Here is a 22401-nt window from a genome sequence, read left to right on the forward strand (position 1 = left end):
AATTTGAAATTTACCATATATATTTTATATGGTAGCAAATAATTATTGCAATGCGTTACAAACAGAAAAACAAACTTAATATACCCTCCAAACTATGGTGGAGGGTATAAAAATCACTAGGTTATTCATTGTAGAATGGCGCTGTGACCAGACCAAAACACTATCTTCAAGTTATAAATAACGAATCGAAAAATTTTAAATAACATGTAACAATTGTGTATCTGTATAAAATAATTTTAAAAATATTAACCATAAATAAATGTTCATCAATACCAAGACCACCACCGAAGACTATAGCTTGTTAAACTTCAAGCAATTAATAATTTTCCAAACACAAAATACTTTCGCATTTTTGTGCTTAGATATTGCAAGAAGTTTGTGCCTAAAGGGCTCAATAAAAATTCTAGTTGGATCAGTTTAAACTATAAGTATAAGCAATATTAATAATAGTTTCTAACCTGTTTTTTTTCTTTATTTTAATATTCACAAAAGCCGGTAGAGACCAGCATTCGCTGAGGCAGCAAAATAAACTAAATAGCTATTAAAAAACTAAATGAGTGAATGGTGATCAAGCAAAAAAAAGAAAGGGAACTAGTTTAAAATGGCAAATAAATTCTTATAGAAGAAATGGTGAGCTTTTGATTTCAGTGATGATGTTAATTCTGTTGAGATAATTAAGCAAAACGTGTTACAAACGTTTATAAAATTACATCACAGCAAAGAAGAGGAATAGGAACAAGTATTATCATCTTACATAATACAAAATATTCTATTATTTATTGGTTTCGCTTATTAGGGCCCCGTATTAAAAATAATGACCGATTAGAGTAATTCTGAAACTAAATCAATAATAATGAAAAAAATTCTAAAATTTAATTATAGGTATGCTAATATTAACGCCCGCGTTTCTATGCGATTTATGAAATAGGGTTAATAATATATGTATACACTATATACAATATTAAACACCACTAAACAATCCATGTATAAGCTGCGGGTTTTCAGTGTTTAGGGTTGTCAAATAATGAACGATATTTACACCATTTATTAATGGAATTCTTGAAGTTGTCTGCCAAGAAAAACTTATGAAATATTTTTGGATTTGGATCGACAATTAATTTAAAACTAATGCAGTCAAATTTAAAACCACGAAACAGAAACCGTTATTTTTGAAATCTTCTCTGTTATTATACTAGAGGAAATAGAAAAGTTTCTGGCCTAATAATGCAAACGCGAATATTGACCATCAAAAATAGTTTTATTGTTTTCTTAAGTAGTTCCCATGCGCTCGAACCAATTGTTCAAGTACTTTTTCCACTCCGATTGAGACACCTGCAAAACATGGGTTTTGAACACTTTAGAAGTGGCGTCTGGCGATGAAAATCGTTGACCACGCTGATGCGATCATACACATTGTTCAAGCGAACAATGACATGATTGATATAAAACTTTATTTTACAACATACATTTTCTTAAAGTGACAAAAGAACAAATGATACATTTTCTAATTAAAGTCACATAATAATATTGTACTCAATTGCAATGTTTCGGTACTTAACAATATTTTTACAATACAAAATTTCCTCTGCCATCATGTTATTGCCATCGGAGGAGGGTATATTAAGTGGCTATTTATACCCTCCACCATAGTACGCAGGATATAATTAAATTTGTCATTCCGTTTGTAACACATCGAAATATTCGTCGAAGACCTATAAAGTATATGGAATTTCTGAGGGAAATCGGACACTTTTTCAAAAAGTGTTTTTTGATGCTGCTCATTATTTTAGTATATTTTCAGATTTTTTTGACTAACGGTTCCATAGACATCGCTCCTGGAAAAAATCGATTCAATTTGAAAAAAAAAACTTTTTTGTTTAATTAATTATCTTTCGAGTTGAGCTGTTTAAGAGATACATTGAAAAATTAGGAGTCTACCGAAGTCCCATGCATCCAACCATTATGCTACGTTTCACGAGTGGTTAGGCCGATATTCAGGCATATTAGGATATTGTTTTTGTGGCAGACGAAGGCAAAACATGGTAACTAATATATTTATATACGCAATTCATTAGATAAATGTATATGCGAAATTATGTCAGTTAATTGAAACTCCAAACTTTTCCTATAGTCCTGCTTGGTAATCCCATTTTTCAATGTTCACAAATACTATGGTAAGTTTTATTCCTACGTCATTTAGTACTTGCTCTTCTATATCAGAAGATTTTGATCATCAATTAATGTTTTGATAAGTTGATGGTGGCTCAGAACGCTAAGACGCCGGCAACCTTGACACTCAGCTGTCGGGGACCCAGGTTCGAATCCCAGCCTGGTCATGCTGAAATTATTTTTTCATTTTTGCCTTACTAAGGCGAAGGCCATTTATAGTGATATTTGTTTAATTTATTCTCTTTCGAGTTGAGCTGTTTAGACCTAAGAGATACATTGAAAAATTAGGAGTCTACCGAATTTTGTATTTTTTGTTGTTTATTCAGCTTTTTCATAAAAATAGGAAAAAACTTGCACAATGGGCTTGGATGTAATCTATGCGATTTAATATTTAAAATCAATTTTTAACAATTATTGATCATTTCGATTTTCTTGAAATTATTTGTGTTAAACTTCGATCAATTAAAAAAATTTTAGTCCCGATTTTTTTAAAATTTGTCAATACAATTTTACCTTTATACCAAAGTGAAACATTTGTCATTTTATCAAAAAATTAAAAAAAAAAATTTTAAATTTTTTTTGTATTATTTATGTATTTGTCTTAAACATCGTAAAAACGATGTTATTTTTCGATTTTGAAAATGGATTAGCAATTACACTGTGTAACATTTCAAGGCGATCTTGTGCAAGCAATTCGAACTGAGGATTTGTTGAAAGTACAGACTCAAACGACAAGAAGCCCTAGTTGGATTTTGTTGTGTCAGATCCAGCTCGGATTTTATGACCCCATCTAAACATGGTTAAATATTGAGTTTTTAAAGAAATTCGGGGTTATATCTCTGAAACCAATGAGAATCTTCTTCTGACCTCAGAAGCAAATTTGTAGGACAAGAAGGACAAGAATAAAATATTTCGAGAAATAATGAACTCGAAAAACTACATTTATTGCCTCAAATTTCAAAATATATGCACAAATTCCACAATTTTTATACATTTCGCACCGTATCTCCAAAACCGTTAATTTTCATCCCTGGAATGTAATACAAAACTCTTCAGAACATGTCATTGTTGTAAAATGCCTTTATGCCGTTGTTTTCAGTACATTTTTCAACGGCGATTTAATAAAAGTGTAATGTAGTGAAATCCGAAATGCGAGAATAAACCGTTGGTGTGAACTGTGTTTGAAATACGTGTTGTAAAAGATATGATGCAAAATACCGCTGAAACAACATGAAGTAAGCATTTTAGAGTTTCAGAATGTTCTAAAGAATTGTTGAGAACTTTATTTCGAAGATTTTTGCAACAGGTTACTTGGTTCAAATCCCTGTAGTTTAGCAGATACTGACCAGAACTTCGGCAATTATGTAAAATTTTCTATATTTTATCGATTTTGATGTCCTAGATGGAGTTTTTCTTATGTAGGTTGTTCAAAAGATAAATTCCACTAGTTTAGAGCTACAGTATTGGCAAAAACAGCAATGCCAACTTCCTAATCATTTCTGAGATAAAGGCGCAATAAATGCAAAAAATCTGTAGTTTTGGCCCGATTCAGATGAGGCCATTAAAATTCGAACTGGATCTGACAGGACAAAACCCTACTAGGGTTTTTTGTAGTAATTTAAAAAAATGCATACTAGTAATTGTTTGCATTTTCAGTGTTGCATAGTGTTATTGTACAAGCCGAACAATAAACTATGTAAACTGATGATCAAATAACTGCAGCTAGTGAATTATATGACTGGGCATCCGAGCCAAATAATCTACCAAATATTAAAGTGATATTTTTCTTCAGAAGATGATTATTTAATGACGAAAGAGGGTTTGAATTTGAAATATGAAATGGTTAAACTTATCGCGGAAAAAAATCGTTCAATAATACCCACTAATGCTGGTTCACTAATTGCTACACCATTCTCAAAATTGCAAAATGAAGAAGTTTTTAAGATGGTTAAGATAAATTCCAAAATAAAACAAATGTTAATAAATGCAACATGGTATATAAACAAGTAAAAAAGTGTCAGTCTTTGCCGACAGAGGTATACCCTCAGCCAACGTGAATTGAAACTTTCATCTACGGACAGATAGATATTTAGCGCCTCTTCAGAATTTTGTGGCCCTTTTTCAACATTTGAACTTGCCGACAAAAATTTGGATTAGGAATTAACACAAATGTTGAACCAAACCGGTAGAACAGTTCGAGAGCCACATATGGTGACATAGGACTTCTTACACCTTTCGGAATGTTTTCCCAAGAAATATGGACCTGCTCCTGAAAAAACTTTTACCGTCGTAATGGAGATAGCGAATGCAAATCGCTTCAAAAAAATCAAAGTGATTCGAGAGCAGGTCTTAAAGTGAACTTATCCGAAATTTTGTGTGGGAGGCACCCAAAGGAGTGCACAACTATAGTCCATATTCGAATCTGATATATATCTGGTAGATATATTAGGATGTGCAGAGTATGGATTACATCAGTCACTCCCTTCAAGAGTTATCGTGCGAATATTTTTTTCCGAAAATTTTTGAATTTTTGTGAGGGAGGTACCTGAAGGAATGGACCGACATGGTTTATCTTCGAACTTAAACTATGTTTGGACAAAATATTACGAAGGTCAAATTTTGGACCGAATTGGCAGATCAGTTCGAGAGTTATCTTGCGCTCCAACCACTACACACGGTGTCATAGGGGTTTTTTGCACCTTTCAGGCTATTTTCTCAGGAAGTATGGACTTGCCCCTTATGAAACTTGTACCGTCGTATGGGGGACAGCTAATACAAGTTGCTACAACAAAAATCAAAGCGATTCGAGACCAGGTCCTAAAGTGAACTTTTCCGAAATTTTGTGTGGGAGGTACCCGAAGGAGTGGACCGATTGAGTCCATATTGAAACCTCATCTAAGTTTGGTAGAAATTACACGAAGTGCAAAGTATGGACCAAATCGGTTATTCCCTACAAGAGTTATCGTGCGCACAAGTTTTGCGACAATTTTTGAACATTTGTGGTGGAGGTACCTGAAGGAGTGGACCTATATGGCCCATCTTCGAACTTAAATCGAATCTGGAGAAAATAATTCGATACCCAAAATTTGAACCGAATCGATTGATCCGTTCGAGAGTTATCGTGCGCACCAGCCAGCCAGACAGACAGACGGACGGACATTGCTAGATCTATTCAAAATTGTCTGAAACGGATATCGTACAAACATACTTGGGGTCTAAAACCATTATTTCGATGAGGCACATTTTTGGTCGTATCAAAGTGTAAATACCCTCTTTAGCCTAAAGGCTGAGGGTATAAAAATAAAAAACATTGTTCCACAACATCCCACACGGGACAAGGGAGACTTCTCTCATATCAATGAGTGCACCCCGATTCATATTTAGCTCAATGATATATATACTGTTTATCGCCGAGTACGAACGGCGTGTCTTAAGACACCACTTATGGAGAAAATTTTCAAGGCTGAAATACTCAGGAAATGTCGCCAACATAACTGAGGGGTATTTTGCCACCGTTGAAAAAATGTTTGATGTTGCCTGGCTGGGGAATCGAACCCGCGACCCTCTGCGTGCAAGGCGGGCATACCATTGCACCAGCGCAACGTGGTATATAGGATAAACTTTATTGACACATTTTAAAAAATGTGGAAAAAAGGACACTACCCAGCAAAAATCCTCATTACAAACCTCCTTTCCCACCCATTATTTTAACAAGGGCATGTCGCGCAAAATATCTAGTTATTTTGTAACCACTGAATTAAGTAGTCAGAATCTACTAAGTATCTACTTATTTCATTGGTTACCACCTACTTTGTTCAGTGGTTACAAAATAACTAGATATTTCGCGCGACATGCCCTTGTTAAAATAATGGGTGGGAAAGGAGGTTTGTAATGAGGATTTTTGCTGGGTTCTTGTCCTGGGCGTTAATTTTTCACCGAAATTTATTTTTTATTTTTGCGACACGTTATATGTTATTTAAAATTTGTACTATGAAACAAACGGGGTGAGCTAAATAAAACCATTTAAAAAACAAAAACATTTACAAATAGTTTTAGGTGATTTTTACCGAATTGCCCAAAGAACAAGTAAGAAAGCACCAGTCATCTGTACTGACGGACATATACCCTCAGCCTCTGACCAAATAAAGAAGCAAACAACATAATTATACCATATAAAATATATTGATTTTGTATCACATGTTTGCTTCAAATTCATGGAATCTGTAGGTACCGCAATGTGGGGTATACCAAATCACTAATATATACCAACAATCTTTAATAAGCAAACTACTGATTCAAACTTCTGCTTAAAAAATTCAATAGGATCCGAGAGGAGCTTTAAACTTCACATTCTCCATATTTTGTGTGGAAAGTACTCGAAGAAGTCCATACTCGAACCCGATCTATTTTTAGAAGGAATAATATGAATTGCTAATTAAATTACATAGTTGTTTTAATAAATTGTATAAAACAACAGCAGTGCGATTAATACAGACTAATAAAAATATAATTATATACTTTTTCTAGAATAAATTTTTGTAGTTAGAAACACAAAAATCGACAAATGTTAGCAGATATTGCAACAAAATACAACAATTTTAATGAATCTTGCAATTTTTGAAATATGTGGTTTTATATGAAAACCACGAACAGACATATCGGAAAGCAATATGAAATTATAATTTCTAACTTCGACAAAGTTATAGGTAATGACTAGAAAAACACAAACATATAAGAAGTTAATGCTTTCAGTCTTCCTTTTGATTTATTTATAACAAATATTTGTTGAGTTTTTAATTTTTGTATTTTCGCAATTTTTATTTCAAATCACCTATCAAGTTTTTTATGTTCCTCCCAAAGAAATGCTATAAACAAGAAATACCACAACTGAGGTGACACTTAGTCTGCCTATTGCTGCTATATTTTTTTAAAAAAGAGATTAGACGGGCTAATATACATATGTATATGTATGTATGTATAAGTGTGTTTATATATAAATGTATGCATGGATCACATGTTTCTTATTTAATAAACTTAATTAAAAAATTATTTCGAACAAATAAATCTAAACAACAACCCAAGTTAATTATTTACTTACCTTGTTTCTATTCTTTTATATCCTTTAGGAATTATATTTCACTGAAGCATTTGTTGTTGTGTTTTTACCTGTTGTTGTTGTTTTTTTTTCAGTATGTTAATAAAAAATGATTGTATATTTTTTTTGTTAAATTATGCTATCTTTATATTTTTTGTTTATGAATAAATTATTGTATCTGCAGGAAAAATTTATAAAAAAATATATGACATGAGTGAGCGCACTTCTAGCAACATAATAAATAAAAAACACCAAAAATAATATTTCTTAATGATTTTCACTTTTCTGTTTAAATATAATTGTTGCTGTTGTTATAGTGGGTTTTCAAGGTTGTGTGTTGATGGTTTTGTTGTTGATTTTTTTTGCCTTGTTTTTATTTCTTGCACTTGTGGTTGTTGTTGGTAGGTTTATTGGCTTGTTGTGTTTGGTAAAATATTTTCACTTGTTGGTTGGTTGTTTTTGTTTTTTTTTTTCCTTTATTGTTTATGAAACGAAGAAATGTGGGGAAAAATAAATAAATTTCTTCTCTCTTCGATAACTTTTTGCACACACAAAAAAATATAATGCTGTTGCATAAACACTGTCACTTGTGCAAACTGACACTCACACGTAGTACAAATTTATTTTACGATATTAACTATAATCAATGATAATAACGTTATTTGTATTGCAAAAAAAAACTCAAGAAAATCCTTGTTGTTGCTGTTGCTTAAAAAATACTAATAAGACACGTCGTTATCGAAACGGACATAAGATATTGACGCAACCTCACAATGCGGTCCATAGGATATTTTTTATATTGTGTTTGTTGGTGTTCTTGTTGATCTTGTTGTTGCTGTTGCTTGAAAAAATTGGGATTTTTTATATTTTGATATTGAATTTAGTTGCTGAACAACAACGACGACTTTGGCCGTTGAAAATGAGGCAAAAGACTGAACGAACAAATCTTGAAAATAATAAAAATGCGGCAGATATTCACAGCAGCGACAGCAGCGATGACAGCGTTCACCAAGCAAAGCCGACAAACCGAGAGCAAAGTGGAAAAAATTGAATGAACACACAAAAAATGTCAAAACAAAAAAACATAAACTGAGAAAAAAAAACTAAATAAATAAATTTCGTGCAAAAACAATACAAAACGAAAGGTAGAAACATGAAAACCATTTTTTTCGAATTGAAAGAAATTGAGAGAAAACTTAACAAAATCCAAACAAAGTGATAATATTTACAATGGAAATACATACATAGTTATCAGCGAATTGATGCTAACTATGTATATGCCCAGCAAAATATTTGGCAGACGCATGAGCTACATTTCGCTAACTAAAATAATCACAACAAACTTTTATAAAATAATAATAATAATAATAATAATAATAATAATAATAATAATAATAATAATAATAATAATAATAATAATAATAATAATAATAATTTAGAACTCGTAAAGGTGATAGAGAGAGAGAGAGAGTGTCAAAGATCATGATCATTAGTCGATGTGATAGCGTGTTAATGTTAATCAAGAAAAAATGCTTGATACTCAAATGTTATACTTAAGTCAAGCAAAGTGATCACAAACAAACATTTTGGGTGTGGTAAAATCTTACGTTAACATAGACCTAACCCAGAGTAGGCGTACTGTGGACTCTATACTAAATTGTGACATTGTGTAGTTTTTTAGGAATTCTGTCTCGTTTCCTGAAAACTGCGACCTGATATTTGCAAAACCTGGACATATGGAGAGATCGTTTCGTCGTCTCCTCTGCATTCCCGATACTTGCTATTATCTTGACATCTTAGCTTCGTTCCAGTAGTCGAAAATGAGTCCGACATACACTTTCTTCTTAAAAGTACGGGAACGGAAAAATGACAGAAACGTCATAAAAACTGGAACAAATGTCAAAGTCGGCTTGTCAGCCAATCAGAAGCCGGTAAACATGTTGCACATTTTTGCTCGCCCAAATTTGTCGTGTAAAAAGTTTCTAAAGAGAAAGCTATTCAGCGCCATTTTTGTTCAAAGAGAACTGAAGATGTTGCACCTTTTTGGTGTACGGGTACGTATTTTGGGGAAAAATGTGCAAAATGTGTTAAATGTGTAAAAACTTTTTAGCTCTGGAAAGAAGCTCTTATTGTGTGCAGATAAGCTTGTAGGGCAACTTGTTTTACTTATAAACAAGTAAGAACGGTGTTAAGTTCGGACGAACCGATCTTGTTATGCCCTAAACCACGAGTTGTATTGAACTAAAGTGGAACAATTAGTTTCCTTTCGTTTATGAAGAAGACTTAATACCAAATTTCAGCAATTTCGGTAAAACAATGTGGCCAACCTTCAAACTACCGAAATTCGGGAGGTACCGTTCTATAAATTTCTGGCAGAAAGAATACTACATACCAAATATCCGATATTTCGGTAAGATAATGTGGTTAAAACCCTCAAATTACCGAAAATCGCTAGGTACGTTCCTATGGGGGACGTAGGAAGACGTGGACCTATACTGTTGATTCTCTTCTGGAATCTTTTATAACCCCATGAAAGACTAAATAACAAATTTTAGTCATTTCGGTGGGAAATTGACGTTACAACCTTCAGAATTACGAAAGCCGGGAGGTACCGTTCTATGGGGGCTATATCGAGACGTAAACCTATACCGACGAATTTCAGTCGGAAAGATTTTTACCTCCAACTTAGACTAAATACCAAATTTTAGACATTTCTGTGGAATATTGAGTTCATAACCTTCAAAATACCGGGAATCAGGAGGTACCGTTCTATGGGGCTATATGAAGGCGTGATAATGAAGCTAAAACTTTCAAAATACCGAAAATCGGATGGTACCGTTCTATGGGGGCTATATGAAGACGTGGACCTATACCGACAAATTTAGAGGGAAAGTTTTTATACCAAAAACGAAGACTAAAATTTCAGCCATTTTGGTGGAATATTGAGGCCACAACCGTCAAAATACCGGGTAACGGGAGGTACCATTCGATGAAGGCGTAAACCTATATCGAAAATTATCATATGGAAATTTTTATACGCCCAATGAAGACTAAATACCAAATGTCAACATTTTCGGTGGAATATTAAGGCAAAACACTTCAAAATCGAAAATCTGAAGGTACCGTTTTATGGGAGCTTTATAAAAGCGTGGACCTATACCGACAAATTTCAGGTGGAAAGTTTTATATCCCAACGATTACTAAGTACCTAACATCGGCCATTTCGGTGGAATATTGAAGCCACTACCTTCAAAATGCCGAAAATCGCCAGGTAGCGTTTTATGGGAGCTGTAGGAAGGCGTGGACCTATACCTGCAAATTTCATGCGAAAAACTATTATACCCCCTACGAAACCTAAACACCAAATTTCGGTGGAATATTGAGGCCATAGCCTTCAAAATAACGAAGATTGGGAGGTATTGTTCTATGGGGGCTATATGAAGGCGTAGTCCTATACCGACAAATCTCAGGGGTAAACTTTTATACCACCAACGTAGACTAAGTACCAAATTTCAGCCACTTCGGTGTGATAATGAAGCTAAAACCTTCAAAATACCGGAAATCGGGAGGTACCGTTATATGGGGGCTATATGAAGGTGTGGACCGATACCGACAAAATTCTGGGGTAAAGTTTTATACCACCAACGTAGATTAAGTACCAAATTTCAGCCACTTCGGTGTGATAATGAAGCTAAAACCTTCAAAATACCGAAAATCGGGAGGTACCGTTCTATGGGGGCTATATGAAGGTGTGGACCGATACCGACAAAATTCTGGGGGAAAGTTTTATACCCCTAAAGAAGACTACGTACCAAATTTCAGCCATTTTGGTAGGATAACACTGTGCAACATTTTTAAGGTGATCTTGTATCCAGCTCCGATTTTATGGTCTCATCTAAACATGGTTAAATATTGAGTTTTTAAAGAAATTCGGGGCTATATCTCTGTAACCAATGCGAATCTTCTTCTGACCTCTGAAGCCAATTTTTAGATAATGACAAGAATAAAATATTTCGTGACATAGTGAACTCGAAAAACTACAATTATTGACTAAAATTTCAAAATATATGCAAAAATTTCACAATTTTTATAAATTTCTCACCGTATCTCCAAAACCGTTAATTTTTTCTGAATATTTTCTGCCGGAAAAATATTCCCTGGAATCTAATACACAACTCTTCAGCATGTCATTGTTGTAAAATGGCTCTATGCCGTTGTTTTCAGTTCATTTTCAACGACGATTTAATAAAAATGTCAATAGTGTAGTGAAATCAGAAATGCGAGAATAAACTGTTGGTGTTTGAACTGTGTTTGAAATACGTGTTGTAAAAGATAAGATGCAAAATACCGCTGAAACAACATGAAGTAAGCATTTTAGAGTTTCAGAATGTTCTAAAGAATTGTTGAGAACTTTATTTGGAAGATTTTTGCAACAGGTTACTTGGTTCAACTCCCAATAGTTTAGCCGATACTGACCAGAATTTCAGCAATTATGTAAAATTTTCTATATTTTATAGATTTTGATGCCCTAGATGGAGTTTTTCTTATGTGTTTTTTTCAAAAGATAAGTTCTATTAGTTTAGGGCTACAATATTGCTAATGACAGCATGGCCAATTTTCTATTCGTTTCTGAGATAAAGACCCGATAAATGCAAAAAAGTCTAGATTTAGCCCGGTTTAGATGCGGCCATAAAATCCGAACTGGATCTGACAGGACAAAACCCTACTAGGGTTTTTGTAGTCTAAATATGTACTTTAAAAAAATGCATACTATAAGTTGTTTGCATTTTCAGTGTTGCATAGTGTAATGAGCTAAAACCTTTAAAATACCAAACATCGGGTGGTACCGTTCTATGGGGGCTATATCAAAACATGGACCGATATAGCCCATTTTCAATACCAAACATCCTAAGAGTAATAGAAACTTCTATACCAAATTACAAAGCTTCTTAAAACCACCAAGGCTTCCATTAGGCTTGGACTTAGTTGTATACGTATGTACTCCAATGCAACACCATTACAAACACAATAAGTTATGAGATAAGAAGATAAAGTAAATATTAAATAAATAGTTTAAAGTGTAACAACGAAAATTTTATTGAAACCAGATTTCAGCAATTTCGGTGGGTGATGTTGCTGAAGAACATCGGGCGTTAGCGTTCAATGGAGGCTATACCAAAACGTGGAACTGTACCGAGAATTCTCTACCGGAATATTTCATAAACTCAAGACTAAATAGAAAATTTCACTTATTTCGATTGGGTAAAATATTTCAAAATATCGAAGCCACCGTTCTAAAAAAATGGGAGGGAAGATTAAATAAAAATTGTTAGCTATTTTAGTAGGATAATATTGGCTAAAAATTGACAAAATTAAAAAAAAAAAATGGAGTTACCGCTTTATGGGGGCTACATCAAAACGTGGACATGTACCGGCAAATTTTTATTTTACATCCCAACAAAGGCTGTACACCAAATGTCGAACATTTTAGTAAGATAATGTTGGTAAAACATTGAAAATACAAAAATCAAGCTGTGCCGAACTATGGGTACTTACTAAGCTGGCCCATTACAGAACATTTTTTCTATAAGCCGAACCAAGAAAAGATGTCCAATTCTCTCTGTTTGTAGCTTTGCTTTTTGGATTACCGCGTCTTTTCGAACTATGGATGCTACTTCAAAATGCAGACCTGTACAAAAAGATCAGTAGTAGAGTTTTATAGCACCAATGAAGACTAAAAACCAAATATTAGCCATATCAGTAGGATAATGCGGATGTAACCTTAAACATACCGGTACCGTTCTATGTCAGCTGTAACAAAACATGGACTTGTACCAGCAAATTTCTGGAGGAATGTTATATAGCCACAACCAAGTTTAATAACAAATGTCAGCCATTTCGTTGGGATAGTGAGGCTGAAACCTTCAAAGTTTTAGAGATCGGGACGTACCGTTCTGTGGGGCTAACACAACGTGGACCGATATAGGCACATTTCAATGCCTAGAAGTACTATAAACTTCAGTCCCTTGTATTGATTTCAAGCCGGTCTATAGGCTATTTCAGTAGAATAATGCTGCTATAACCTTTAAAATAAAATAAAGAAAGTGGGCCTGTATGAAGAAATTTAGGAGGAAAAAAAATTTGTAGCCCTATGGAAGTTTATATACAAAATTTCAACCATTTCGGTGTGACAATGAGGCTAAATCTTCTAAAAACAGATAACTTAGTGCTTTTTGACCACTATCTCACGAAGCATGGGCTTGCCCTAGAAAAACATAATATCGCAGTAAACATCGGTATACATTTCCAAAGGATCTTCGTGCGAACCATTTTAATATAATTTTTATTTTTTCAGGGGTAGGTACCGGAAGGTATGGATATTTCCGATATTCGAACTTAAACTAAATTTGAACCAAATATTACGAAGGCCAAATTTTATCATATCGAGAGTCATGGTGCGCTCCAGCCACTACACATGGCGCCATTGGGGTTTTTTGCACTTTTCGAGTTATTTTTATACCCTCAGCCTTTAGGCTATGAAGGGTATATACACTTTCATACGGGCAAAATGTGCCTCATCGAAATAATGGTTTTAGACCCCAAGTATGTTTGGACGAAATGTGTTTCAGACAATTTGGAGTCGATTGAGCAATGTCCGTCCGTCTGTCTGTCTGGCTGGCTGGAGCGCACGATAACTCTCGAAGGGATGAACCGATTCGGTTCAAATTTTGGCTTTCGTAATATTTTGTCCAAACTTAGTTTAAGTTCGAAGATGAGCTATATCGGTCCACTCCTTCCGGTACCTCCCCCACAAAAGTTCGAAAATGTTCGGAAAATTTGTACGCACGATAACTCTTGAAAGGTGTAACCGATTTGGTCCATACTTTGCCCATCGTGGAGCGTGTACCTGACTTAGATCAGGTTTTAATATGGACTCAATCGGTCCACTCCGTCGGGTACCTCCCACACAAAATTTTGGAAAGTTCAGTTTAGGAACATCTCTCGAATCGCTTTGATTTTTGCTTTAGCAACTCGTATTCACTGCCCTCCATACGACGGTATAAGTTTCATCAGGGGCAAGTCCATACTTCCTGAGTAAATAGCCTGAAAGTTGCAAAAAACCCCTATGGCACCGTGTGAGGAGGTTGGAGGGCAAAATAACTCTCGAACAGGTCTGCCGATTCGGTCCAAAGTTTGGCCTTAGCAATATTTTGTCCAAACATAGTTTAAGTTCGAAGATAAGCCATATCGGTCCACTCCTTCAGGTACCTCCCCCACAAAAGTTCAAAAATGTTCGGAAAAATTGTGCGTACGATAACTCTTGAAGAGAGTGGCCGAATTGGTCCATACTTTACACATCCTAATATATCTACCAGATATAGATCAGGTTCAAATATGGACTATATTTGTCCACTCCATCCGGTACCTCCCACTCAAAATTTCGGATACATGTTCACTTTAAGACCTGCTTTCGAATCACTTTGATTTTTGTTGAAGCAACTTGCATTGCTGCCTCAATTGCGATGGTAAAAGTTGTTTCAGGGGCAAGTTCATACTTCTTGAGCAAACATCCCTGAAGTTCTAAAAAACCCAGATCCATTCTTTTTAGTATCTCCTCCGCAAAACTTTTGATATTAAATCCTAATCAACATTTTTGTCAGTTCAAACGCCCAAAATTTTTAAATCTCCCTAAATACAAACGTTTTTTTTTGGAAAAAAATTGTTTCAATATACACAGGCTGAGGGTATATCTCTGTCGGCAATCGACTGATACTTTTTTACTTGTTAAGGAAGAATTGACTTGTCCCTGAAAAAACTTGCACCGTCATAATGGGGGCAGTGAATGCATATTGTTACAACAAATATTAAAGTGATCCGAAAGCAAGTCTTGAAATGAACTTTTCCGAAATTTTGTCTTAGAGGTACCCGAACGAGTGCATTGATAGATAGATCATATTGGGCCCTCATCTATGTCTGGTAGATATTTCACGATGTGCAAAGTATAGACCAAATCAGTTACTTCCTTCAGGAGTTATCGTCCGCACAATTTTTCCAAACATTTTTGAACTTTTGGGGGGGAGGTACCTGAAGAAGTGGACGGATATGGCCCACCATAGAACTTGTTTATAGTTGGCGCAAAATATTACGACTCCCTAATTTTGGATCGAATAGGTTTATCCGTTGGAGAGTTATCATGTGCTGCATCCACTACACATGGTGCATTAGCGGGGTTTTACAGCTTTCGGGTCATTTTCTCAGGAAGTATAGACATGCCCCTGAAAAAACTTGTGCAGTCGTAGGGGGGGGGGGGGGGGGGGGTAGCGAATACAAGTTGTTGCAATAAAAATAAAAATGATCCGAGAGGAGGTCTTAAACCGCACTTATCCGAAATTTTGTGTGGGAGGTACCCGAAGAAGTGGGCCGATATAGTCCGTATTCGAACTTAATCTATGTCTAGTACAAATATTACGATGTTCAAGGTATGGTCAAATCGGTTAGTCCCTTCGATAGTTATCTAGCGCATAATTTTTGTGAAAAAATTTGAACTTTTGTAGTGTGGTACCTGAGGGAGTAGACCGATATGGCCCATTTTTGAACTTAAACTAAATTTCGACAAAATATTACGAAAGCCAAGTTTTATACCAAATCGGTTAATCCGTTATCGTACGCTCCAGCCAGCCAGACAGATCGATTCCAAATTGTCTGAAACGGATTTAGTTCAAATATACTTGGGGTCTAAAACCATTATTTCGATGAGGCCCTCGTTAGCATAAATTCTGAGCGTATAAACAATAAAACTATTTTTGATGATAAATATTCGCGTTTTTATTATAGTCACTGAGAAAATATTTCAAATTTTTGGGCCAAAATCAAGATAAAATACTCTCGTCATAGAGTTGCCTAGGCTTTTTACATAAATATATATAGAAAGAACTTTCGAAACGTTTTCATGCGGAAAGTTCTTTAAGCGAAACAAACTTGTACGGATTTTTATCAATTTCAAACATCTCCAAATATTCTTCTAAGAACCCATAAGGAATATAATGTTTTCATCAGATTCTATGCCGATATAGGACTCTTGAAAATTGGAGCAAGTTTTCCATCCGAATTGATATAATTTGGGACTGATCTATTTAACGAAATTTTTCAGTATGGGTGCATGCTTTGGTAAAGCCATATTTTAAATATTTATGTCTACTATTTTTGAAGTATTACCATTGCCATCAGAACTTAACCCTGATTTTACTTGTATCTTATTTTGTGGACAGCGTATTCAAACGTAGAAAAATGATACTTTGCACTCACAATATTTCTGGTTCATCCGAAGATTAATTATGTACCAAAAATTATAATTTGATGTAATAACCGTATACAGGAACTCTTCATTTGTTTAAATTTTTGGAACATGGATTTATTTATATTCATGCGTTGATTGGGGTGCTGGAAAACGTTTCTCAAGTTATTACGATACGTGCGACGAAATATTTAATTATATCAATTCCAGGTGGGTATTCCAAATTTAAGCGAATATTTGGCAAAATACAATAACTTTATAATTTAAAAGCAACAATAATTTTTTTTGTACACAAAATCCAACAACAAGAACAGCAAGAACATATAAAAGTTAACAGCAATCTTGAATTCTGGAATATATTGCACTTTGATATCGTTATACTGCTTAAATCTTCATACTGGTTTTGGTCTTGTTTTTTTATAACAAATTTTTAAGTTTACTTCATTTTTTAATTATATTTTAATTAAATATTGTTATTATTATTTTCTTTTCTCCACTTGAAATTATAATAAAGCATTTGCCAAAATGAGCATTTAAAAAATTAATTACAAACGCACTTTAGAACAACACGCGCTTTTCTTTCCACTACGGGATCGTTAACGTTGTCGCGTAACCGTCTACAACAAACGTGTTAGTTAGAGTTAGTTCGCCTTTAGCAACAAGCTTCGCCAAAAAAGAGTAATTGAAATTCTATTCTACGAAACGTAACGTAGCAATAAATGTTATAATCTTTGGCAAAATACTCTCTTTTAAGAACAAACACACACACGCACATACACACACATCAACACAATATTAGATTTCTAATGCTGCACCACATACTCAATAATGATCGTTGTTTGCGAGATTGTATCATACGATTTTATTTCGTTTTCTTTAGAATGGAGGAGGGTTGGTTAAGTTATTCTGTTATTCCAGAAATACAAAAATGAAGAAGCTTAAAAGGCACGACACACACTGACTGAACAAATCAACTGTACGCCGAGCGAGACCAACAACCGCTCAATAGCAGAGCTTTTCGTAAAATAAACGCAAAAGTGTTAAAAAAAATTCACTACTTGAAGCAGCATTTGCAGTTAACCGCACATTGAATAAACAACCAAACTTGGATAGTGGTGGTGATAGGCTGGCTGGTTGGTTGGCTGGTTCTCCATGCTCTCGTACACTCACACAATGGGAGAAGAACGATAGGGGCCAGCAAAGTAGAAAGACAAGTCAAAATAACAGACACCTCTCCAAACATCACAACATTACTCCAGAGTCGTACACATACACAGGCGTTTGGTTAGCAGTACGAAACGCTACACTCATGAAAACAAATTCGTTCAACCGGCAAACATACTTATACGACCCCACAAACTTCATAATGATTTTGAGCTTCATGCTCTCTGTGCTCTTTACCTAACACAACATTATTCATTCATGTTTTGTTTTATTGATTTGCTCCGTGCTCATATTCATGCATCCATCATACGCCGCAATGAGCAAACGAAATATGCATAGTGGTTGGTGATTACCCGCTCGGTTGTCTTTTTAACCCTAACTGAGATTCCGTCATTGTCTCATACGCATTGTTTAGTTTTTCTTGTTCGGTTATATTTTGCTTACAACAATATCAACAACAACATTAGAAATAGCAAATAATATTGAGAGGCTAATTTAGCTCAACTTTTTTTTGTTTGTTGTCTTGTTGCTGTATGTGGTAGCCGTTTTGTTGCTGGATTACTGAAATCTACCTCAAAAGAAAATGACGATAACAACAACAGAATGACATGACACGAACTAAAGCAAATAATTTAAATCAGATGCGAAATCCATTGACAATTGAGAGCGATCATACGTTTAGGGTGACCATATGAAAGAATTAAGATCTGTTTAAAACAACTTTTAGACTATACACTAATACGATGATTAAGTTCATTATCTCTATTTATTTGACATATAATGTTTGAAAATAATAACTTATATCCACTGGATTTGGATTTAAATCCATCATTGAATTATATATTTATAAAAAGAAAATTTAAAAAAGAAACCCAACTGTCTTGTACAATAATGACAAGAAACCAATAATATAAACAGAGGACAAGAAGAAAGTATGGAAAGAATATGTTCAACAACTGTTCACAGATAATAGTCGGTCAGACAACAGTGAACAAATACAATTGCCACATTCAGGAACCCGTATAACAAGAGGTGAAATAGAGTCCGCTATAACATCACTTAAAGATAATAAATCGCCGGGTCCTGATGAGATTCCATCAGAAATATTAAAACTTATAGACTCGAACAATGTCGACTTACTAACAATACTTTTTAACGAGATTTATGAGAGAGGAGTATATCCTCAAGATTGGTTAAAATCAACTTTCGTAACCATAGCCAAGAAAAGCTACGCCAAATCATGTAATGATTACAGGCTAATATGTCTTATGAGCCACGCTTTAAAAATATTCCTCAGGATAATCCACAAGAGAATTTATGAAAAATGCGAAAAATATATGGGCATATCTCAATTTGGTTTTAGAGAAGATATGGGTGGGTACTCGTGAAGCTTTACTCTCCCTACAAATTATTATACAAAAATGCCGAGAAGTGCAGAAAGATGTTTTCTTATGTTTTGTCGACTATGAAAAAGCGTTCGACAAAGTACAACACGACAAACTAATTGATATCCTTATCTCAATTGGTGTTGACAGTAACGAAATCAGATGTATCAAAAATCTATATTGGTATCAATCCGCACAAATTTAAATTAATGGAGATATAACAGAACCTATTCTAATATCAAGAGGCGTAAGACAAAGATGTATATTGTCTCCATTGTTATTCAATATCTACTCCGAAAAATTTTTTGAAGAATCCATCAACAAAACGTCCAAAGGCATATTCATTGGTGGTAGATACAGCAATAACATGCGATATGCTGATGATACTACAATATTAGCTGACAGTATCTCAAACCTACAAGAATTAATGGACAAATTGGTAACATGCAGTAACAAGTATGGACTAAATAAAAACACGAAGAAAACAAAATATGTGATTGTGAGCAGGAGAAATAGCCATAACAATATTTCCCTAAAAATACAAAACTTTTCAATTGAAAGAGTGAAAAACATTAAATATCTTGGAATAGACATAAATGACGAATGGGATTGCTCCAAAGAAATAAGAAGGCGTATTGAAATTGCACGAAACTCATTTTTATAAATACAAGAAAGTTCTGACCAGTCATGATATTAACCTGGAAACGAAATGTAGATTTGTAAAAGCATATATACGGTCAACATTATTATATGCTATGGAAACGTGGACAATAAAAGCAGTATATGTGAATTAGAATCCTTCGAAATGTGGGTCTACCGCCGAATTTTAAAAATTCCGTGGACGGCCTTTGTTACAAATAATGAAGTGATGCGAAAAATTAATCGAAGTAGAGAGATCATGACAAACATCAAGAGACGAAAAACAGCCTACCTTGGTCATATCACGAGAAATTCAAAATACAAAACACTGCAAGATATCTTAAAATCAAAAATTGAAGGAAAAAATCCTAAAGGCCGAAAAGAATTATGTTTGATTGCGAATATTCAAGAATGGACTGGATTACGATATGTTGGATACCTACTAAGTGCTGCCAGAAGTAGAGACATATTTGCCGATATTGTGAAAAATTTATGAATTTATCTAATATTTTTATTTAAAATCGAATTTATATTGTAATTGTATTGATCGCCAAAATTCGTATGACGAATAGGCAAATAAAGAAGAAAGAAGATTGAATTATAATTTAAAAGACAATTCATACTGTACACCACACTGGAAGATATTCAAAAAGCAGTTATAGATACAATGTTTTTAAATGGATTCTGCAGAATCTTTAAAACTGATTAAAAATGGAAAAGGAAGAAAAATATGTTTATCCTGTTGGAGTTGAGCTTAATGGCCGAAGATTTTATTGCAAGTAAAAAAGGAAAGCCGAAAAGATTCGAACCCACACAACCAGCAATTTATGTGACTAGTTTCGCTTTTAGTATGCAACTCATCGGGCATATAGACTGTGGGAGTGGCTTCTCTGACATCGAACTTTTATATCTCAAATGCAATGCGATTTACAGTGACGAATATTTGTCCGTTCAATTTGTGTGACTTCTATGAAAAAATATTAAATGTTTTTATATATTGTTGTCTTATTACGACGGAGGTCACTATTTATGAAAGTTTTTAAATAATTGAATTAAACGAGCTAACATGACCTATGGAGTTTGTAAAGAAAAGGTGAATTCAGCTCAAAGGCTGAGTTTGATAACTTTTATTTATACAGATATTATTGCAATTATTGCAGATATGATCTTGTCTAGGAATTATTTCTCAATACATACACATGTACAAAAAGGTTATGACTTTCTAACAACCTCATATTCCTGTATCATAGCGTGATGAGTTTTGCCATAAGATTACATAAAATCATAATTATAAGGTGATTCGCTGAAAAAACCTCACGCACAAAATGATTTTAAAATTTGAATTTATCAAAATTATGGACAATTTTTTGAAGTCACTGTAAGCAGATATACAATTGAAAATAAACTTTAGAGTCACATGAGATAATTAAACTGACATAACATTTATTTCTCACTAATTTTCTTCAATTCTGAGAATCGTAAAAATGTCGTAAACCCTTTCATTTAAAGATATAATTTTTTATCAAAAAACAAAAAATTTAAATTTTTTCCAAAGTGGTTTGTGCATGACCTTTTTCAATATTTGAATGAAATAAACATTATTATACTTATTTATTCGTGCAACAAAAAATAATTTTTGAAAAACAATTTTTTTCCATTTCATACATTTTTTCAAAAAATTATATTTTTAAAATCGATTTGTGCGTGACCTTTTTTTATATTTCAATGGAATAAACAATAGCGTAGTGATTATTAGGCAAAAGTTCATTCATCCCTGCTACAGGAAATCATTTTTGAGAAAAAATTTCAAAAAGTCATAATCCTAATGTACAATCGAAGAGGGGTTTTCTTCATGAATTGCAATGCCTTCCATTTCAGAAGTTTCATAGATTCGCAGTGTTTTTAAATGTTTTTATCTGTTCTATCTGACCATGGTTGACGTAAAAGTCGTATACGAACCAATTGTACAACCTCAACATTACCATGCCCGATTTGCAAAGAGACAGAGGAATTTCGGGAATTCAAATTTTTAAAAAAAAGGAAAAATAATGAATATGGAATATCACCACTGCACGCAAGGACAAGAGGTATACTTTGTCAATTCTCGGATGTGAGTACACGCAGACCAATATGGACCTGGACCATTGTTTATAATTTTCCGAATTGAGCGAAATGCATAAAATTGGGCAATACCGGCTGCACATAAACCTGGATATTCTGGATTTAGGTAGGATTAAGAGGCTGTAAAAAACGTTGACCTGTACCTATAACTTGCTGGAGGAAAATTTTGTAACTCCAGCGGAGACTAAGTACCAAATTTCTGTTGTTTCGGTTGAATATGGGGACTATATAAAGACTTGAATACCGGAAAATTTTAGATGGAAAGTTTTATACCACCAGCTGAGACTAAATATTAAATGTCAGCCTTCAAAATACCGAAAATAGGGAAGTACGCTTCTATGGGGCTATTTGAAGACATGAAGTTATACTAATAATTCTCTTCTGCAATATTTTATACCCCCATGGAAGTCTGAATACCAAATTTCAGTCATATCGGTGTGGCATATTAAGTCCACAACTTTCAAAATACCGAAAACCGATAGATACGGTTCTAAGGGGGCTATCTGAAAAATTTCAGGTGGAACGTTGCATAC

At 34.1% G+C, this 22401-nt stretch overlaps 1 protein-coding gene across 12 annotated transcripts in view; it reads right to left on the reverse strand.

The window, feature by feature from the left end:
• The window catches only part of wdp (Leucine rich repeat protein windpipe), a 190092-nt gene extending 172405 nt beyond the window's left edge, over positions 1-17687 (reverse strand). For 2 of the 12 annotated variants that reach the window (XR_012408390.1, XM_073955087.1), the window contains exons 1-2: positions 17382-17687; positions 7268-7442 (exon numbers count right to left, since the gene is read on the reverse strand). The gene's annotated coding sequence lies outside the window, so the exon portion shown is untranslated. Of the gene's footprint in view, positions 1-7267; positions 7443-7545; positions 7902-8013; positions 8279-16957 lie in introns of those variants that run through there. The other 10 variants (XR_012408392.1, XR_012408391.1, XR_012408393.1 and 7 more) reach the window with 10 other exon arrangements.
• Positions 17688-22401: the final 4714 nt, after the last annotated feature.

The sequence above is a fragment of the Musca autumnalis genome, unplaced genomic scaffold (genome assembly GCF_047663935.1).
Source record: "Musca autumnalis isolate F117 unplaced genomic scaffold, ASM4766393v1 scaffold_5, whole genome shotgun sequence".
NCBI lineage: Eukaryota > Metazoa > Arthropoda > Insecta > Diptera > Muscidae > Musca > Musca autumnalis.